Here is a 23,631-nt window from a genome sequence, read left to right on the forward strand (position 1 = left end):
TACATGGAAAATGTTGAATTCATCTAAATTTATGGCATTTCTTGTTTCTAGGCTGCAATTGTCTGGTGATGAATTACAGTCCATTGGAGAAACTAAGAAAATGTAAAGTCTAAGCTAAAATTCTAACAGCTTACATTATATATTAGCTGATTCAGTCCCTGATTGTTTATACTTTCCATTTCAATTTACAATTATTAACAGTATCTAATAACAACTGTGTATTATATATACACTTGTGTCAAGCTTTATCCAAATGCTACTGCAACAAATATAAATAACTAGCATTTCATAGGTGAGCTTTTGAACCTTTGCTAATAGAAGATGTGTTAAAATCATTAGTAAGGAAGGATATAATTTTGTGAATGGATAACAACCAGAGGCCTGGGAAACTTCACTTATTTAGGAATTCCAAGGCCAGGAAAGATAAGTCAGAAAAATTTTGTCTGTACTTCCCCTGCTGTCACCTCCCCATCTTAAGAGGAAATGATTATAAAGTGATAGCCTAAATTATTTAATATACCATATGACAAATTGAAAATATTTTATGGCTAATAATTTAGAGGACACAAAAAACAAAGGTATTTACATATAGGCAAATAGAAAAAAAGTAAATTAACTTCTGTAATTTTGAAGGGGAAAAAAAATCAATAAAAATGAGTACCAGGGAAACAGAAGCTGGAGATCATGAACCTGAAAAAGAACATGAAGCAACATGCCAAAATTCCTGGAGATCTTCTTGGCAAATTTCTGGTAACCCTTTCTCCTATAACAATTTGGCAAAAACATTTTGTAGACCTATAATTTGTAAAAGGTTTCTATATTACCAAGTTAAGGCATGAGCATTTAATCTTGGGTGTGATCACCATTTTCTTAACCTATTCAGGAGAAGGGACAAAACCTCTTGAACCCAGAAAAAAAAAAGTCTTTTAACACCTGAAGCTTTGATATCTACAGGCACACGGACTGAATGGTAAAGAGTAGTGGTAATGAAAGGTCATATGAACTGCTGAATCTCTTTGGGTCTCCACCGGTACAGTGGCAGTTAACATTATATGAAGTAGAAATTTTAAAATGTATGAATTGGCATTCTTAAAACAGAAAATCTGTATTTAAGCAAAAAATGTCAAGGAAGATATTAGGAAGATGTGTTGATAGCTGCAAGCATGACAATTGTGCTGTAAAACATGCATTTGTGTTAAATATGATCAACATTCCTGTCAAAATGGTTGAGTTCACTGATAAACTTCAGTGTGTCCATTGCCTGCAACTGGTGTCCAGATTTTTTTTTTTTTGAGAGAGGGTAATATATGCAAGTACCTCCAAAATGAAATGCATTTGAAGCACTGAAGTGAGACAAAGCCTCACGGAGTGATGCAGCAGAGACCTTCCCTGCTTTTCCTGAATGAAATTAACAGTGTTGACATTTCAATTATCGTCACTGGCAATCTGCATGAAATCTTTTTGCTGAAACAAATAGAAAATTTCACACGTTTTATAACTGCTTTTCGTAACTACTTTTCCTGCCTCCCTACAAGTTTAAGCAGATGCCTCAACAGTGAGGTGTTGAGTTTTTCTTTACAGTCATAACTGTTAGAGGCATTTTTTTAAATGAAAGATCAGATCTTGAATAACAGGACAGAAGCTGATTTTCCGGTCTGTTTCCTGGTGGACAGTGAATAGCCTCACAAAGCCATAAACACAAAATTATACCATTTGCACTCTTTCTAGCAGTGTCAGGAGAGACAAATATCTTCAGAGCATGGGAAGTGAACTACTCTTTCTTGCCTGAGGTGATCATACTATTCAAAGTTAGAATTTCTACCTCATGAGAGAATAAGATTTGCTAAAAAAAATTGTTATTTACCTTTCAGTTGAAGCCACAGGTCTTCAAAATTTTCCCCCAAACTGAAAATTCTGTGTTATTCCCTCCAAAACAGTAGCACAGGATGTTTCCAAATCAAAATATTCTTCCTCAAACTCTAAAAGCTTGTATCTCAAATCAAGTGATTTCTTTGACTTTCTTCTCCACAAACTACTGAGTTGGAGCAGTCACCAAACTGAGCCTGTGGGAACTGAGCTTTGCAAAGGGTAAAAAGGTTGACAGGGCTGAAAGACACCCTGGACATAGTCCCACAGAGGTGCAGGCAGTGAGTAATCTAAACAAACCCAATTGCCTCCAAATTATCACCAACTGGAAACCCCTGGGGTCCTCAACTGCAGATGGTACAGCTGGTGCATTGGCCCTCCATTGGTGGGCTGTTTGCCATGCTTAAGCCAACTGTCGGTGTCAAACAGGATTTGGAGGTAAAAACAGTTTGAATTTCTCTCAGAAAATGTGTGAAAACAAGACAGTTCCATGAAATCTTTCATTGGCAGTCACTCCGCGTTTTTCAACAGGGAAGTGCTCCAGCGTAACGCTCTGGAGGGCCTGTGATAGTGATCTAATACGATAACCGGTGCTCATGGCTTGGTAACTGTCCCGAGCACGTATTTGTTCAGATGTACGCTTCCCGTGTGAAGGAGAGCCTGCTTCTTTGTGTCAGCTGCCTAAATTCAGAAAGAGAAGCCTTACTGTGTATGACTGTATACTCAATGTTTATTAGGGGAAATGATAGGAAAATGTAAACACAGCTATGCATTGGGGCTAAAAATGTGAAGCTATTTTGCTTTTATAGCTTGTTTTTGCTGTTTTTTAATACAGAATAGAGTGCTTAGAGTGCTGTTGTAAATAGCCTTCTGGAGGAGCTTTTCTGACTGAGTCTAGCTGTTGGCTGGACACTTTATGTATAAATAGCAAGATATTTACTCATACGAACATGGTACCTGTAAATGTTATGTTTCAAGACTTTGTGTTTGGCCTTGCATGGCTTCTTGGGGAAAGTCAGACTCAAACATAGACACTGCCTAATTCTTCTAGCACAGGAAAGGCCCATGCTGAGCTACAGAACCAAATGCAAATTTATCCACATATTCACTAGTAATTTAGCTCCCATACCGGCCAAGTCAATAGCAATTAAAAATAATTCTAGACTAATGGCAAAGATGAGTAGAAAAACACTACCAGAGTCCTAGCATTTAAACTATTAAACTCCCAAAAGTTTTTAGCAAAGTGCATTAAGTCTTCTTCACTGCCTTTTGGTTTTCACCATAGAGCAGTAGTAAAGCAGTGAGCTGCTACAGTTGCTCAGTTCCCCATTCTCTTTCACTTTGCTCATCAAATATACTATCCTTTCCCTCTTTCACTTCCTTTCAGCCAATAATGTTGAAATGTTCAAATGGAAAGCAAATGAGGATTACAGTAAAAATTGTTAATAAAAGTCATATCAGTTTATTCAAAATCATCACTTGCCATTTGGAGGGAAAATGTCTGTTCTTTTTCTTGCAATGCCTATATTCATTCTGAGACCAGTAGAAAAATTCACATGACATATTGATGTATAAAGGGTGCTTTCTGTCTCAGAGGAATGATGCATAATTCTCATTTGATGTGCAATCACTAAGGTAACAATGTTGTTAGTGATTTCAGTATCTCACAACAGCAAAGAAGGATGCAAAAGATGTAAATTATCTATATGCCAGCTACCACTCAGTTTTCAATTACTAAATGCATCAAAATACATATATCCCAAACATTACCCTGTTCTTAGCAACTGGTGATAAGAGCATTTGCATTAAGGTGTCTCAATAGCTGCTGTCTATTTATGGCACGTGCTGAAAAAAGGAATGAATGCAAAAATAAGCCTGTAGTGATGGTGATAAAAGTATTTTTTCATATTGCTTTTTTCCTCCCTTGCTCTGCTTTATGAAGTACCAGTGCCTAAAAAGAGGATTTTAGTTTCATTTGCCAATTCCCCAGCCGCCTTTAATTTGTGATGCCATAGTTTGTTGCTATGGAAATTACTTTCATTTCCAGAAAACTGAGGATAATAAGGAATTTGGTTTGGGAAGCTGCGGGAAATGATGAACTCTTTTTTTTTTCTTAAGTGTTTTTCTTTTTTTAATTCAAATGATAACAAAAAAAATATACACTAAAATATTTAGAACTCTGGTGGGTTTTATCAGTGATTGCCCTTAGTTCTGTTTCTTTCAAAGTATTGCTTAAGAAGATAGGGATGTGTGCTATGTGAATTCTACTGAGTTATGGCTGATAAAAAGAGATCTGCTAAGAGTTAAAAAAAATGCTTGAATCTTTAAAGGGAATTGTATTAGTCCAGGAGTAGAATGTGTGAGTTATCTTTTTATAAAGAGTTGCTAATATTGGAGAAGGTGTGAGTGACGATTATTTTATTTAAAATACTACACTGTCATATGTTAGATGAAGTTCCTAACCTCCCCCAGAGAACATTATATTTTATAGCATCAGCGTACTAATTAAACTTTTCTTGTTCTGCACTTTTTTTAAACAAAGGGTGAATATAAATCTTTTAGTGTCTGTATGTTGAAATAGGCTATGTATTGTGTCAAAAATACATTAAGGAGATTCTAGGAATGTATCATTTGTTAATTAGCACCCTTATCAGCAACCTCATACTGATATCAGGAAAGTTAGGACAACAAAAATACCCAGAGGAAAACTGGCTGTCTGACATTTTCAGCAATCTAACACTCCAGACAGATGAAATAAACTGGGGAAAAAAAGAAATGACTTGAAGTTGTGTTAAAAAGTAAAACTGTGAAGAAATGTTTGACTAATTACTTTTTAATCTGAATTTTATATTTAGCATCTGTTATTTTTGTCATTTCTAGTCAAAGCAGAAGCTGTGGATGGCACTCCACTAGCAGTCAGTAAATATGCAAATAACCATGACGTTGCAAGGAATTTTCTTCTACATTCAGCTCCTGCAACTGCATAATTATATCTTTTATTCCTGACAAGAAGGAGTTGGGGTGGCACTCATGTTGGTTATATTAGCTCAAAGGCAATGAGGATTTAAGGTCCTGCCCAATAGAACTGTCTTTTATAAGTGAGGAACAAGTTCAAACCCTGTTTAACTGGAAAAATACAGTCCCTGAAGAAAAGTCCAGTAAACATTACTTTGTCTTTAGTGCAGGCATATGTTAAAACACGTTAGCTCCTCTGTCCACAACACAAACACATTTTTAACACAACTTCTTTAGTGCAGAGCTGCCCTACGCGGGAGCTGCTGGTGGAGGTGTGCAGGGCTCGGCGTGGCACAGTGAGTCCCAAGGCAGTGGCAGGAGCCTGTGCTGCCTGCTGCCCTGGCTGCCTCCTAGGCCCCAGCCCTACCTCTGGCTGAAATAGTGTTAGTCCCTATCTCGGCCAGCACTCACAGCACTGAATGGGGAAGCTCTCTGGTTAACACCAGCTGCTGCAGTTGGAGCGAATTCTCCCCAGCTGGATCAGTAAGAGGTCCATATAGCCTGCAGGTCAGGTGCAGAGGAGAGCCTGTGACTGGCATTATCCAGTGTACACAAGGAAGATGCTGTGTATAACAGGACTGGGTTGTGTTGATGGGCTAAACTTCACATAATGATCTGTATTTCTAACTAGACAAACCTGGATGGCATTTTGATACTTGTTCCTCGCTGTCTAAGACTGTATGTTGCTGGGCAATAATAAACTGCCCCAAACCAGGCAAATTATTTGCCATTTATTAACTGAGAATTGAAATATTCCAGCTATCTGGACATAACAGAGGTAATAACTAAGCTATATATATTATATTACCAAAGACATCTTTATGTATTCAGGCATTTGATGAACATGAATTACATGACTATGTTATAATGTTTAGATATTTTGCCTTGCATTGCATAAGTATTTTATAATGTTTAGATGTTACAGTTTATTTTGTTTGTCAAGACTTCATAACTACACAAATGCAGAAGAAATTAGGTAAAGGGCTGTGTCAGGAACATATTGTTTAATATCTGTGTATCTCTACAGCTAGAAGACTGGATTATTTGGAATGGAAGACATGTTAAAACTACTAAAGCATACCAGAAAGATACTCCTCTGCATGTATCTGTTCATAAGATAATAGCTTTAAAACAGAAAAACCTTTGTTCAGTTCTGTAAGGAAGCAAAAACGTTATTTCTTACTGAGTAAGCCCCATTCTGCTTCACTGAAAATAATCAAAAACACTACAGTGGGAGTGGAATCACCATGGGGATGCACAGCATCTTTCAAGAGGTCTTCAATGTTTTGTGGGAATTGAGACCAAGATTATCCATAACATCTATAGGTGAGAGGGAACAAGAGGTTTTATATTTAAAATGAGCAGGAAAAAAAGTTTCAATTTCTGTTTATTTAGGGGTTTTAAAATTATTATTTTCCCCTTATCTACCTCCTCTGTTGCATTTTAAATTTAAAATAAAAGTTTCTTCCAGCATTTATGGCCTATGTTAAACTGGCAAGTCTGCTTACAGGGAGAAAGGAAAAAATCTTACTGCTAACTTCCTGAGTTTAGTGGTCTGATACTTCTCGGTCTTGGATGACTAGTCAAGTTTATGAAGTGTCATTACTTTCTTTCACGTTTTCTGACCCTCTATCAAAATTGTAGCTTTCCCTACATCCTGCCATTATATCTCCTTAATAGATGAGGTACATTTCTGTGGTGTCACAGAAGGATAATTGAGGAAAGTGTGTTTTATTTTCTGGCCTTATGGAGGAAGTATTCTAAGTTATGACTAGTCTACTAGGAGGAGCTTGCGTAGCTCCAGGGAAAAAGAGCTCCACAGCCTGACTGCTCTGAGGCGGTGGGGAGAGCCTCCTCGCTGCCTCGGGCTGGCGCAGGAGCTGCGATCAGCCCCACGGCTCCGCTGGGGCTCTCGGGGCTCCCCACCGCAGGCACGGAGATGAGCCTTTTATCCCACATGCTCAGACTTATTTTCCCCACGGAGCTCACCGTGCACTTAAAGCTGGCAAAGTCTGAACTGTAAGACACTACATATGCACTACATGCAAACTATATATGCAACGGCTGCAATGTTCCCCGCAACATATTTTCACAATGGAATGGAATAAAGGGACAAAAGGAGGCAAGAAAGTTATGGTGTGTGAACATCGAAATAATACATTTCCGATTCAAATAAAAATTTAATTGCCCCTAGATGAAATTGTCAACCTTTATGAAGTATTTAAAAAATGTGGGGAAAAATTCTCAGCTCTGGAAATGCTGAAATCTCCAATATTTACTGTTACCAAGGATACTAAAAACTTAGCCTGCTTTTTCTCACATTACCCAAACAACACATTTTGTAGTATGTGTATTAATTATATTTAGAGTCAAACTATGGTCAAGGATGACACAATAGGTTTTGTTTCAGTGTTAAATGTAAGTTGGTATACTTTGTCTACCTCTTTCTAGCACTTGCAAATAAAGTTGTCATTCTCTGATGGTCATCTATAAAGCTGACACCCTCACCATTTATTGCTTTCTGGTATACGCGTGCTTAAAGAAATATTCCTCTTCCAAAGGTGTTTCCTCAACAGCAGGTAATTTGCTGTCCATATGCTCTGTAATTTTCTTATATTCTACAGGATTTTTAAATGTGATTTAACAAATTCTGTGCCTCTTCAGTTATTTTTAGATTTAGTTACTCTTAAATCAAAAGCATAGTTACCTGGCCATTGGACCAGGGGCTGGCCCAGGTGGATTTAAGCCACCTTTGAATTGCTTTGTAGCTCTGTCCTGTAATTGCACCGTTCTGCCTAGCTTATGCCCAGTTATTTATGGCCAAAGTGGAAGCTCGGATTCCTGTACTTCTGTGGCTTCTCATGAGTTGGACATAGCCTGCCTCCTCTTTGTATTGTGCTTAATGTGAAATGCATAAACTGTTGCATGATATATTCTTTTTTGGAGTTTTTTGACATTTGAAGTGCTCCTGCTAAAATACCAGTATTTTATCATTCTAATTTTAAAACAAATATTTTCTTAAAAAAAAAAAAAGTATATTATAAATGGTGCCATCTAAGGAATTATCCACACTCAGAAGATAATACAAACTGTTAATGAAATATATTGATAACTCACAAAGCTATTGAAAAGATGAAATGCTATTCAACAAAAAGAATATATTAGAAGGAAAACAATTTTCCAAAAAATATATATTTTATAAGTCTTATAAGCCTTTTTCATTAAAAAAAAAGATATATTTTTTGAAGTATCCTGCAGGGATAATATAACTTATTTTTGACCATCTCTTACAGTAGTCTATATTTCTCTCTTATAGTATACAATTTTGATACTAACTGAAATCAACTGTTTTCCTGTTACATTACTTAAGTGGCTAAAATAGACCAAAATAAATTCTAGCTTTATTCTGGAATTATACTATGAATGGGACTTAATTTCTAGTGAAACAGGTCTAGTGTATTGATGAATTTTATAGACTTCAGACATAGATGACTTCTGTCTTTTCATTTTTAATTCACAGCTTGGCTTTGGAAATCAGCCTCTTAGCACAGCCTGTGCCTACACCCTGCCTACACCTCCACCTGTGCCTATACCCAGATCTAGCCCCTGACTGCGCATCACGGAGAGCGACATACTGAACATGTATCAGCCAGGTTGCCCAGGAAGGTCCCCAGGGGAAAAGTGGAAATGCTTTGAAAGCATTGTCATAGGGTTGCCTAGTGCTTATCTGAGAGCACCGTGCTGTAGTACACGGGCTGCCTAAGGGAATGCAATGGGGTTTCTCCATTCTTTACACTCTTTCTCCACTCTATACTTTTTGCCACTTGTATTTCTCTTTACCTCTTGTCTTCATTGCTCTAACTTTTCTCTGTGTTTTGGAATAATTTTCTTTTGATTCATTTACTCCATCTGCGTGTTTCCTTTATCACATTATCTCCTGATAAAAAATGAACCTTTAGCCTGCTGCTTTTGAACTGAAAACAACTGCCTCAATTGATTTTATAATGTGCTTTATACAAACTGAAACAAATGGAGTAGTTAAGTAAAAACATAGAGCTCTACTTTAAGTACATTGTGGATATTTTAAGAGCTTTCAAACAGTCAATTGCTGTGTAGTTAACTCTGAATTGTGGCCAAAAGGAAATAAAAAAAAAAAGGAATATGAACAAACAGCATCTACTTTGATGAAAGCTATTTCTATTCATCAAGAAAGGCTCCGATATTTTCTTCTTCAGTGCCAGCGTGCTCCTGACAGTACTGCTAACAAATAGCACACTCCTCTCCATTTATTTTCATGAACTTAATTGACCATTTTAAGAAAGAAATGGCCCTCTATGATAACAACAAGATAAAAGCCGGTAATTGACTGAAATGATGGGTCCAGCTAGCTAAAACCACTTTCAACTAATGGAAACCTGAATAGAAGGTACGAAAGTTTCAGCCAATAGCAAGAAAGGTCACATATTTTATTTATTTTTTAAGGAGGAAGGAAGACAAAATATCTTCTATATGAATTATGCATACAACTTTAAAAAAAGACATATGAAAAGAAACTTCAGCACTTCAAAATAGTTTTGCAGGGTGCCCGATTATTCCAAACTATGCAGGACATATTATGGAAAACTGATATTATTTAAAAAGCTTTCTCTGCTATTATTATTCTGTCAGCACAAGGTTATTCGATGTGCATGCATCTATGGGACTTTATTAGGTTTTTCAAAAGCCAATACCTACATGTGAAACAGTGTAAAAACAACATTTTGATAGGTTTAATGCAACAGGCAAGCCAAGCATCCGAGAATATTTATGTCTGCTGAGGGATAGAAGAGTTTTATTTGTAAACAATTCCAAAAGTACTATTAAAACAATGGCCTTTGCACAGCAAAAGATTTAGTTTTTTGGAGGGGAAGGGGGGAAGGCTAGCAATAAAGGGCCAAATCTTGAGGAAAATATGCAACCTTTTAAACTGTTCTTATGCAGGTGCCTCTATGCCATTCAGGATTTGGCCTGATCCATTAAAGAGTAGAGTAGAACAGAACAGATCAACTTGTGTTCACCATAAAGCATGAATGCATTACCCTCTTATTAGTTCTTTGCAAGCGACGTATCCGTACTCATTTGAGGTACCTTCTGTGCTTTCCATTAACAGTCACTCAGGCTTTTCTTTGCAGGTACAAAGCTAAAAACAGCACAGTAGCATCTCCTACAATGTGAGAGAGTTCAGCAAAGAAACAAAGCTCCCATGATGTCATTCTTGTTTTTTTATGAAAATGAAACAGAATTCAGAACTTCTTGTGTTTTTATGGAAACCTCACTCGTATGCAAGAGATGTGTGCCAAAATAAGGTCACTCCAGGCAGCCATGCTTGCATACTAAAAAGATAATGACTTCTATCAGAGTAATGAGAAACTAATATCATGACTCCCATATCAAACTATTCACACAATTAGGGAGAAAAGAAACATGATATTGCAGACACAGTGAGTAAAAACAGGAAAAGGATTTTGTTCACGCTAAACTTATTACAGAGAAAAAAATACATACTGGTGAAAGTATATCAATTAAACCATTTAGAGCAACTATATATGATGGAGCCAAATCTGAATTTTTGCTTGGGGAATAGATGGAAATCAAAGTGTGGAGGAGAGACACAGAAAAGGAAAGGAGCATGAGTTCTGTGACACATTCCTTTCTATAGGATTGCTATTAATGTCACTTGTGCTTCAGGTATCTGCCTTCAGATGTCTTCTGCTCTTGGCAGGTATCATGTGGGGAAGTAAAGGAAACTGGCTAAAAAGTGTATTCTGAGACCATCCCTACAAATCAGCTTGACATTCAAGCAAAGTTTAAGTTTCTCTAAACTGCTTCAAATCGTTTGCACACAGACAGGAAAATGAAACCACTGAAAACCTAGGCCTCAGCAGATCTCCTGCTATTACTCAGACAAGCCAATGACATATGCAAAGGGAGGGTGTACATTCTAGGGGCATTCAGGAAATCGGTGCCCCACCTCCACACCCTAGTGCAGATGGGACAATAGACTAAAGGTGCTTCTACATAAACACTTTAGTTCAGGCCAGGAGAGCACATCTGATGGGACTCTCCTGGGATGGCTTTGCTCACACGGCAGAGGGCTGTGGGCGTGCAGGAGCTGGAGGCCTTCTGTAAGCAGCTAAACCAACAGTGTGTGGCAGGAGCTAACACTCTCCCAGAGTTGAAGAGCGCTCAGTCTGCAGAATCAAAGTAAGGACGCTACAAGGGAACCCTTCCAAAAATGTATACAGTGTGAACATCAAGCCCCTTACAATAACTGCAGCTTTCAGATGTGCTCCTATGGGACCATGTTATTTGTTACTCTAGACATAAGTTTAAAAAAAATTATCTTAAAATTTTTTTTTAAAAAAATATGAAAAGAACTCTTAAGTGCAATAATGCACAGTGTGGATGAAGTACATCCAGCATATCATTTTGTCTATGCACTTAAAGCTCCAGAAAGAGACAAAATAAACCATTAAAAATAGAACTACTTTACCACTCTCCCGGTTCTTCCCTGCATATTTCTCATTTTAAAAATTCTAAACATGAATTGCTTTAAAGTTCAACTTGTATTTTGTAAAAGCAAGCACCTACCTACTTGGGCTGCTTCTAATTCTTCACTATGTTTGTGAACCACAGTATAACACTTAGTAATTTTACTAAAACGATAAATCTCATCCCAGACTTTTTTCTCTACTCAGTCAGATAAAGCCATGTATATTCTGACCATTACAAAACAAATATGCAATTAACACTTTTTCTTTTTTGCTCTACAGAAGTTGAGAAAACTTATTTTTTCAATAAACACTTAGATTATATGCATTATATTTTAGTTCTCATATACTTCAGCCAACTTTTGAAATAGGTAGTGAAGATGTGCTTTTCAAACATAAAATTCATATTGTGCTCAATGATAACTGCAAATTAAGTACTCTGAAATATGGTCTTATATTTATCAGGCTGATTACAAATGAATTCATTCTAATATCAATATTCAATTCCCATGTGGATTATGGAATGTTAAATTTTTCAGACATATATATTTCTTTGGCAGTCTTGATTTTCCATCCTTCCATTTATTCTACAAATTGAAAATGGGATTGAGAGGAAGGGAGGGGTTTATTCTTGGGTCAGGACTTTACCTGATGCCATGGAAATCAATGTTTAATTCTCACTGACTCCCCTGAGGGAAGGATTTAAAATCCAATTCTTAAACTTCACATATATCTTCACATATATCTAATAATGGCCAAATTGCAGTACGCATAGGTCTGGCCTGAATCTGGAAATTACTCCAGAATATTCAAGTAAATCTGGTGGGCATTTGTTACTGTTGTTGTCATAAAAATACAGGTCTATAAATGAACCTAATTACATAGATATGAAGGTGATATACTTTCATATGGGAAGAACTGTGTAAGACTAATATACCTTTAAAATGCTAGAACAGTGTGAACAGTAATGGGCCTGTACCTCTGGTATTGTGCAATCTCAGGTGAGATACAGGTCTTGCTGTTTAAGAGAAATGTCTTTCTAAGTGCGTGTGTTGCAACTTCAGATGGCTTCTGAGCAAGTGTTCAAACCAGGCTCTCCAGATCCGTTAAAAAAAAATTACATATCTACTTTAGTAGTCTGAGTCTCAAACTCTGATCCAAAGAGCTACCTAGCTGCCACCTTAGGGAGGCACCTAATTTCTGATTCTGGATGCCATAAAACTGCCTCAATGTGAGAAACTCAGAACCTTTAACCTTTCTCTCAGTGACCTGTGGTGGGGATTAGAAAACTGCTTGGTGCTTCATCTCTTAGTAGCTCACCACAGCTCCATCCTAACAGAGTCTAACTGCACCAGTCTGCTCATAAATGTATTTATTTTGACCATTTGATTTCAAAATGTGGTGGAAGTACAGGCATGAATCTGATTTTACATGCCCTCACTCAAAAATCAAGAGACTGCGTTCAGCTCCCTTTTTCAGCTGGAGGAGTCTCAAAATTAGGATTTCATCTCTCTCAAGAGTGGCCTCACCATTGCTTTAAGCCACCCTGGGTGGGGATATCTCTGTGCCCTCTAACTGCTTTGCAGAAGGTCAGTGGTGAGCCAGAGACGGCACAGCCATGGGGGACTAGAGCGTTTAGTCTGCAGTGAGACAGAGGAGGGCTGCACCAGTTGTTTCCTGTAATCCCACTTTATGAGTACTACTTTGCTAATGTGACATAAAGGAGTCTCTATTTTCCACTGCTAGCATCCAGCAGGAGGATTTTGGCGGTATTATTATTTTGTTCTTGCTTTTTTTTCTAATAATCAGCTCTCTAATGAGATACATATGTTGGTAATGACACTGTGCTGAGCAGACAGACCGAGCGATCCTTCACTGCATGGAAGTACATGGAATCCATGTGATTGCTACTGGTTTTGTCAACAGATTAAAAGGTGTGCTGGATTTTTAAAGCAACAGTCTAGTTTTCAGGGATTAAAAGTGGGGGCTTCTCACCTTTTTTAATGCAGTTTAAATTAGTATCTTTATTATTAATGGCATTACAGAAATAACGTTTGTGCTACCTTTCACAGTTATAAGGACAAATTTATGTATGGAAAACTATTATTCACAAAACTGGCTATACTACTTTCCTCCTTCCATTTTTTGAGTGTACTATCTCTCCACATTTATCAACAATCTCCATGAAGGTTTTCCAGAGAATCTGCTTATTCCATATCAAGCAGGCAGCAAATGGAGACCAGATTTTATTTTTTCTAGTTGTGGTGACTTTAGCAACTTTATCTATCTGTTGAATGTCTGTAACACTAGTGACAGTAGCATAGTCTGTGACATCGCTAAAGCAATTCAAACTCAGAGCAGTAGTCAGTATGGAAAATAAAATATTATAGAACCTTTTATCATAAATAAAAGTAATTCAATTTTTGTATTTTCTTTCCTCTAAGACAAGAAGATGAAGGAGAATGTGAAGGACCGTATCCTGATTAGGGTATATAGGTGTATCTCCAAAGTGGCAGAAAACAAAATGTATCGTGCCAACTTCTAGTGCTTCCTAGCAATTTTCCAGTAAAAATACACAGACATCTCTGACAGAGTTATCAAAAGGTGTTAAATTGCCATGGCTGCTGTTTTGGTAGAATCATTTTGCTTTTAATATAACCTGCTTGCTTTCTTAGTCCCACAGTTCTATCTTTTGATTCACAGGCTATTTTTTACTTTGTTTTTTTTTTTTCCAGTTACCATAATAAATGGAACTGAAATAAGCAATTCTGTGGAATGGTAGTTTTACATGAAGTCTCAATTCCTACCCAGTTAATGTCATGTAAAAGTGAGATGATAATGCTTGTAGAATCATTTCACTCTGACTGACATGAATTAATGGATTTCTGTGCAAAGGGTGTAATTGCAACTACTACCATTGGAAGTACACAGCTTGAAGTGTACAGGTAATGCTACTGCAAATAGCTTGGATTTACGTATCATATATACATAGCGGTTGACAAGAGAACAATATTGGGATGATTTGTGATTTAGATCAGTACATTAACTGGTTCAGCATATATGAATCAGTTGCATACACAAAGAAATCTCCAGTACTTTGTATGACTTTGTAATTTCATGCTTTTATAATGATGCGTTGTTAGAAAGAACTTGTTTAAACCTGAGCTATTAATAAAGAACTACAGCATCCACCCCTGGTTTTTGGCATATACTTTGTAACACTTTTGCCTGAGGACTCTATTATACTTGAATGTTCTCTATTAATACAAACCATAAATAAAACTGGAAACCATTTCAGAGCTATAAGAAATAAAATGTTGAAAACCAGGAAATGATGTTTGTCATTATTTGCTTTTCCATATTTTGGATGTGCATGAGTAGAACATAGATACTATAGAATATTTTGTCTTACAGTTACAGACAGATTTTATTTCTTTGCAGCTTTCATTTAAAAAGTAGACTAGCCATGTGAAGTGAGCTAAAAACAAAGGAATTATATTTGGCATGTTTTCTCTGATTCTTGCTATGCTAATAGCACTATATCAGAAACAATAACATCAAAACAGATGCTACAGGTATTTGAAAATTCGGTGTACATTGCAATAGAAAAGGCACTGCATCTCTTTGTCTAAAAGTTGCTCGTTAACTGATCTGAATTACTTGGCTCAAGCAGTCGTCTTTGGAGTTCTGTGAAATTTTGCGTGCTAAACTGAAGTAATGATTCCAGCATTTATTTTAGTGTAATAAAAAAGGCAAGAAAGCCTCTTTAAGCTGTTGATATTTAAAATGTAAGTAAAAGCTTTTTCTAAAAATTGTTATTGGAAAAATCACTGTTAATAGCATACTAACGGCATATGTGTCAGCTTCAAAGCAACAAGGCAGAAAGCTGAAGACTAGAACAGGAAGGGAACTGTGGAAGGTGAATTTAAATGGTTAGATACACTTGTAGGAAAATTTTTGGAGAACCCAAATGTCTCCTGATTTACTCGGGTGAAAAAGTGAGAGCAGCACCTGAGTAACTATGGAAATAATTGAACCTTAAAATGTTGCAGCTGAAGATGAAGGAAGGTGTTACTTGTTCATTCACACATTGAATAGGGGTGGTGGCTGGGGTTTTCAGAGTCAGACTGCTAAAGCCACCCAGACTTTCTACCACATTATTATTAACATGTCAGTTCACATGGTGAATTAAGCAGAACAAAACATCCTTTCAAATTGTTCCCAAATCAGTATGTGTATATTTGTGAAAAGTTCATATAGAATAATTCACTAAAATAGCACACCACAGTATTGACAATATGATGGATCAGGCTTTTGTCTCACACCACGGTAAAGGAGAAGAACAAATTGTGTTCTTCTCTTTCTACATCCTCGTGTTGCTCAAGTGGGGCCATACAGCTGAAATTCTATGCTACAGTATAGGTGTATTTTTTTCCAACTAATAATTTTTGCAGTTTTTTTGCTCACCGCTGTGCAAAAAATGCTATTTTGGGGCCACCTTGGTCAAATGCGCATAAATGTCACGACACAAATAAGACTTAAGTTTAACAATGTTTTTGGCTGAAAATAGTGGAAATCATGACTTCCTAATGTGGACGCTCCTTGAAACTATTTTCATTATTATTTGTTCAATCATTAAAATAACAGAAGAACAACAATGACTATAATTCTACTGCCTACTTTGCTCCTTTCTATCTATAGCCTAGATAGATGTAACCTAGATATACATGGTCTTTCCCTTAACTAAGCTAGTCCTAGCTGAAGTTCTTGTTTCATTTAATCTTTCTTGTTAACATGTAGATTAGAATTCTTGTGGCCAAGTCAAACTGGAATTTTCTGTGTACAGATTTTCTTACTCAAATAATCCTGCACCTCAGCTAGTTCGTTTTGGTGCTAGCTTTGACATTTCTATGATGAACCATAGTAGATGGGGAGACAGTCCTCAGATATTGTATAATATATGCTAAAATTCGTCTGTTTAATTGTAAGTTTTTGTCAGATTAGTAGACAGGTGGAAGTGAGTGCAAAACATAACTGAATTTGCAGGTCTTTACCACGTTGTTGTATCTGAGTATGATTTAACGCTTAGTGGAAGCATCTTCCTTAAGCAAATTGAAACAGTCTCATGAAAAAGCTGACAACTTACCAAATACACAACATAACCTGTACTTAAATGATGAAGAAAGACTAACAGCTTGGCAGCTTCAAGCAAATATTTGATGCCTTGTGGTGTGCTTTATTTTTTAGCCATCTGTCTGCAGTAGGCACTTCATCAAAGATTCATTAAAATACAACATTTTTTCCATGCTCTATCGATATTAGCTGGAAAAGATTTGCAAACAATACTGCATCAGAAGGAAATAGAAGACAATACAGAAAAAGCCTATTATTCTTCTCTTAGTAATCATTGATACTAGAAGAGATAAGAATTAAAGAAAATGAAGAACCTTTCCCATAAGCAGGGTTTCATGTTTGCTTCTTTTTATTCAGTTCATTGAACTGTGTCACTGCTAATTTTTTAATAAATTTTGAAGAGTGTTGGAACACCTTGTATAAGTTTGACCCTTATATTAGTACTATGCTAAAGTTTTTAATTAATACAGGATCTTTTTTTTTCGAAGGAGGAAGAAAAACCAACACTGAATGAACAAATCCCACTTGTATATATTTTCACACTTCATTAAATACCATTTGAACACTTTCTTTCAGACTTCAGATATGCTTATTGTGGAAATGTTTGGCTGCCCATACACACAGTTAGACATACTGAAGAGGGTATGTCTGCATTGCCATATTGAGGAGCTCTGCTTCAGGTCAACTTCTAGTTCTTTCTGCATGCTCATATGGGTTCTGTTCTATAATAAATTAATTTACTACTTTAAGAAGAATCTGGGCATAGCCTGGAAGATATTATGTCCCTCTCTCTGAGCTATGACTTTGGGCATCTTTGTGCTGAGCTGTCATCCTATTTTAAGGCTGGAGCAGCTTCTTTTCATAGAAATAACAAGAGAACTTTGTAAGATTTCTTTTGATCTGTCCAAATCCCAGCTTTGCTCTGATACTCAAGAAACACAATAGGCATTTTGCAAACTCTTTTCTGAATTCCTTAGTGTGTTATTTTCAAAGTTTGTGGCAATAACTTTCATTAATAATTCCAAGGATCAAGTAGTTTTGATGCTGTTTCATTAAAAAAAATCTTACCCTAAACTTCTTTATTTTACAGAATGCCAAAAAATAATTTAAAAAACCTTTAATCCAACATTAGTCTGTTTTTAATTTTCTGAAATTAATTAGTACTGAAAGTTCTTAATTTAGTCTCCTAAATTAAACAAAAGAGTGATCATTTTATGTCAGTGTATTCTTTCAGACAAACCACAGGAGATGACCGTCAAGCAAGCCTTTATAATGTCTTAATACACTGTCTTTACACATTGCATCACCATTTATAAACTATGGCAGCTGAACTGCAATAATTACACTAGCACAATGTCGACTATGGAGAAAACGCAAAACCTGTGCATAATATTTATATATTTCCATAGCAATGTCCACACAGATGAAATCCTGCTATTAGTGAAATAAGGATAATTTGCCACTGATTTTAACAATGTCAAGCGATTGTTAGTAGTATTGCTAGAAGATGTCAGAACTAAAACTTTTCGCAGGAACATGCACACCACAAATATGAACAATACTGAAGCTTCTAGGAGAGACCTACATGCAGTTTGGTATTGTCCAAGAAATTAGGATGTTTATTTGAGATGGTTAAATTTCAGCCTCGTATTTTTCAGCTAAGGAACCTTGGCTTTTTACTCTATCAACTCCAGACTGCATGTGTTTGTCTGAGCAGTTATTTAGGATTCCTTTATTTTACTCTCCAGATCCTTCTCCCTCACTGAAGCTGCTGTGAAGTTTTTTGTATGTTCAAATTTGCATAATTCACCACAACTCCCAGTGATTCTTGCAAAGTGATCGCTTGCAGTCTGCGTCATTCCACCCATGCATATAAGCCTCTCTCACTGATGGACACCCTCACCATAAGCCAAAAGAAACAGGGTCTGATATGCATTATCCTGCAAAGAATCTCCGTTTTCTACTAAATACAAAACTGTATAATCTAGCCAACATGGTCTACTTTTTCTTCAGAAAGTCAGGAGAATGGCAACACCAGAAACCCTCTTTTCATTATGATAACCACCAGTAACCTTTAATCTTCTGACAAAAGTTGACTCTTCACACTCAGTTAGGTATTTAGTCTGAAGTGAGGGGATAGCTATAAGCCTCATTTGCATTTCTCTTGTGTTTCTGAAGACAGACAAAGGCTGATTCAGCTGCAGCATGACTTTGAGATGAATCTGTGGCATTTTTTAAAGATATTCTGGCTGGAAAGCCCCAAAAGGCTATTCAAGGACTTAGTAACTGCTGGAATGCAGAAGAGTCAGGACAGACCTTTGAGGAGTTCTGCTCAATACATATTTCCATTTTGACAGTTGACCATGGAAAATTTCTTTCTGAGAAAGATGTTGCAACCAGTTCCATATTTCTCTAACTGAAGTTTCCTCTAGACTGCATTTTTCCACCTGTTTTTTAATATGGTGATTTGACAAGATTTACTCTTAACGAATCCCTTTCGGTGTTGACTGTTTTCTTGTTGTCTTTCTGTGGCTTATAGCTGGAACCCACCTATTCATCCTAGTAATGTCCAGATGCTAAAATAAAGTGGATTGGTGCTAATGTTCTTTGGATCCCACTCCTTTCTTTGTAAAGCAGGACTAGCTTTGCTGATTCTCTGCTGCTATATTGCCACCAATTGCCACCAGTTCTACACCAGCAAGAAATCTGCATATATTTGAAGAAACTTGTGTATGAAATAAGCTGTTTTACTCTTGTTCGTTCTGCTCCTCAGAATCAAATATTAAGGGTCACTATCACCAGTTAAAAAAATCTCCATCCTCCCCATTGGTATTTCTGTATTCTCAGTTGCTCATGTCAGCAGTTTCTTCTCCTCTTCCACAACTATTCTCATCGACAATTCACAGCACTAATCACTTAATGCTCTTGTGAACTTATAATTACAGTTACAGAATATTTGCCACTTCACTGGGACACTAATTTAAACAAACAAAAATACAAAAAGTTATACAAATTGATTTTACATTTGTGTTTAAAATTAATGTTTGGCTTTCAAGTTTCTTAAGTTTAGAATCTAGAGAAAAAAAATCAGTAAAACCCATCATTATCTGTAATCAGCTTATGACAAAATGGCACTGGAGAAGTATACAGTAAAAATGTAGCTATAAATACATGATATGCAGCTGCATGGTCTTTGGTCCTGATTTGTGAGATGCTGATTAACTTAAACAGTACTGAAGTCTACTGGAATCAAGTTTACTCAGCTCTTGGCAAAAGCCACTCAGCGTCATGCCATCGCAGGTCTTACACAGATCACAAATGTAAAAGGAACAGAAGTGTTCCTCACTTAATTCCAATCTGTAGGCTGAAAGGATTTTAGGAATGAATGTGGCTCATATCAATGTTTATTTAAGAAAGCTTGTACTATACTTTGTCTTATTATATACAAGACTAAATGAAATTAGAGATCAATGCTGCAAAACCCGCTGTGCCAGCCCCTCCACTGGGGAAGTCACCACAACACGCAGCAAAAAGCAGTTCCCTAAACACCCATGGCTGACACTGACAGGAATAAAGACATGAGCTGAGGGCTCATTTAAAGATTCTGCCTTTTTTATTTAACCTGCTCTCCAGAAATCTACTGTAGATACAATATTTTGCAGACCTGAAAGCTCAGCACACATGTAAAATGTAGTTCATTAGTAAATATAGAAACAGAGTTGGAACAAACAGTTATCCCTGAGTGCAAGTTTAAAAGAGGCTAGTCTTGGAACTCCTACTGGTTTCCCCTTTAATAATTTGGCCCAACAAATTTTTCCTCTTTTTAAACTAGGCTAGGAAAACAAACTCACCTATCTTCGGTGCAGAGCAGGAGTAGAGTTTTGCATTGTGACAGCTGTTAGGATTTTAAATAGATGTTCTGGCAAGATATACCACCACTTAACAACAAGAAAGGCAATATGTAATATATAGAGTAGTAGGATACTACTGTGAATAAGCAAGTAGAAACTAATCTGCATAGAAAAGAATGAAATCTGTATGCTCAATAACTTTAAAGAGCAATATAGGTAGATTATACAGACAAAGCACTGTCGACAGAAACATCGAAAAAGGCAAGTGACTACCCATCACAAAATCAAGGAAGACAGCTGCTGAACAACCTTTATAACAGTTTGACATGTATCATGTAGCACTGCATCATGGTTGACCCTGAAACAGATAATCTATAAGTGCTCTGTATTGATAGGAAAAAAATTATTTTTATTTTAATTTTTATTTTTATTTTATATTTATTTAAGATCATGACTCAGAAAGATGGAAAAGGAAAACGCATTTCTGACAGTCAGGCACAGCTTCTTTTTCAAAGAAAGCATTTATTATAAATGCTTTTGGATGGATCACTCAGTCTGTCTCTGTATACTGTCAGAAAAAAACTTTTGTCTTCCCAAGGTTGTCTGATGCACATAGAACACTGGACAAAAAGCTAATATATACATTCTAAAGCATAATAAAATGTTCCCAGTTAAGAATACTCTAATGATATATAAAATATTAATAGATGTGCTTTTGTGTCTCTTCCCAGATCAGGAACATCACCTTGTGTGTCCTCAGGCTGGCAGAACTGTTCAGCTTTGCTTCATGATTCTCCTACCTTAAAGGCCATATACTTGATCTGACAAGAAAAAAGAAGCATGTCTATATTGATATGTAATAGCTTCATTCTGTGATGAATTCTTTGGATGAAGACATCAGTGGCTCTGGATGCAGGTGAATCAATATAGGGCAAAAGAAAAAGAAAAAAAAAATTGTTCCACACACATAGTGAGAGAATGGTGGCAGTTTATGCTTGATAAAAGGAGCAACAACCAGTGTCCTGAAACCCTGCCCTAAGGAAAAACAAGAAGTACTGGAATAATAAGGTCTTGGTGAGGGTATATGTGGCAGGACAGTCTGCTTAAAAAAGAAATAAAGCTTTCAAATTAGACCACTTGCTAAATATTGAGTAGAAACTGACCTTAAAAATTGTCTAGATAAATAGTTTTTATAGTTTTATTTTGTGCAACAAGTTAAACAAAAGACAAAAATCTCTTTTAAGTGAGTAAGATACCAGTTTCTCCTCTTCTGCCAAAACACAACAGCAGAAAACTTTTTTTTCTGAATGTTACTTATTTTCTGTGTAAAAGAAAGAGACTTAATTTCCCTTCTTTTGTGTATGTGTCTCAGACTTTGTGTTGTTATTAATGGATAAATGAAGCCCCTTTGCACAAATGTTTACCACTACAAACCACTTTTAAGTAATTAAAGGGCTGTTTCCTTATGGTCTTTTCTTAATTTTTGCTGAAACACCTTCTGAATGTGCTTTAGCATTTGTCATGTATTACAGTTATTGCCATAGCAGTACCCAAGAACTTCAAACAAAATTAAGGCTCAGTTCAGTAGCCTTAACACTGGTGCCATTTAGTGACAGGTTAGTATATTTAAGACATCACCATGGAACTGGTGGTTTCTCCTAGATCTTGTCATAACCGTGTCTTTTTGGAAGCCAAGAGAACTCTAGCAAATCTCAAATGACTTTCTCTTAGGCAGGTGGAGCATGCCCAAGGTGACAAGGGACACTAAAGGAAAGAGAAGGAAAGAGACTTTCCAGTCTCAAAATAGGTCAGCAGTGAGCTTGAAACAGATTAAATATAGGTTTCTTGGTCCCCTGAACAGTGCCCCACCAGACCCTCCCTATCTTTGTACACATGATCAGTATTCATTTAAATGCATTATGTGTGAATTTACCTGTCACTTGGCAGCTATGTATCCCTTGTCTCTCTCATAAGGGAGTACAGAACAGCAAGTATCTACTGACGAAACTGCATTATTCTATTCTTAGGATCTTGCTCCCTGTACTCATCTATTTAAATCCTAGGCTTAAAAAAAAAAAAACAAACTTAAGTTACACACACATTAATGATCATAATTGTAAGAAGAGCAGCATTTACCTTAGCTGAAGAGTTGAGAATATATTTTAGCTTCACAGATGTGCCATTATTAGAAAATCACTGATGTGTCCATCCATTCTATTCCTAATGATATATCAACCACTACAAAAGCGAGTGCTTTCTTTTGTCAGTGTCAGGCTTCCCTGTTTATTACTCTGTCACTATGTTTTTTATATAGAAAGCATTCAAGCTGTGATAGAATAAAAGGTTTTACTTGCTCTAAAGTAAGGCACATATCTATATGCTCTAAGGTAGCTAGTCAATACATAAAAAATAGAATACTGCCTTTATCCCATTGTGATTTTGGCTGGTGGAATGTCTTTTAGAAAGAAGCAATTAAAGAAGTAAAAAGATTAGCACAATGATATACAGTAAAGATACAGTTATGGCATGACTTTCTGGCTGTATGATGGAATAGAAGAATGTAGTACAAGTTACTTAAGTGAATGAAGCACCAAGATATAATTGCCCTTCTAGTGATAAGCTAGATGTCCAGCTGATTAAAACTGCGCTGTTCCTTTAGCTTTTCAACAACTGAATAAATAGCACAAACAGTAGAAGATGGACTTAAAAGTCACATATTTGATTAGAGAAGATCCATGATATGGGCAACAGAAGACAGATGTTGGTCTGCTTTTTGAGAACTGCTGCTCAGTTTCTGGCATAAAGCATATGCCAGGAACAGAAAAGAGGTGTGAAGATTCAAGCAATACTACAGTGTGTTTGTATACCCTCCAGGTATAAAATTTACTGTGAAAAGTCGCTCGCCCTGTGTAGCAGCAGTAGGTTAGTGGAGGGGAAGATGGCCCAGTCACCAGAGCCTGACCCCGACTTCTGAGCTGGTGCTCTACTCATCAAACTGCTGCAACAAGGAAGCTCATCCAGCTGCTATTTAGGAACCACTGAAGTTTGCTGTAGCAGTCATGAAGCACACAGCAAATTGTATTTTTAAATGGGTAAATGCCTATAAAGATATAGATTAGCTGATATGTGATACATCAGTGTAGTGACTTGATTTGCTGCCTAAATACCATAGCAATGGTTTTGGTCAATACAGAGAAGCAGTTGTGCTAAGTCTTCTAAATAAAGGTGCCTTTATT

This window comes from Apteryx mantelli, chromosome Z (assembly GCF_036417845.1).
Source record: "Apteryx mantelli isolate bAptMan1 chromosome Z, bAptMan1.hap1, whole genome shotgun sequence".
NCBI classification, from domain to species: domain Eukaryota; kingdom Metazoa; phylum Chordata; class Aves; order Apterygiformes; family Apterygidae; genus Apteryx; species Apteryx mantelli.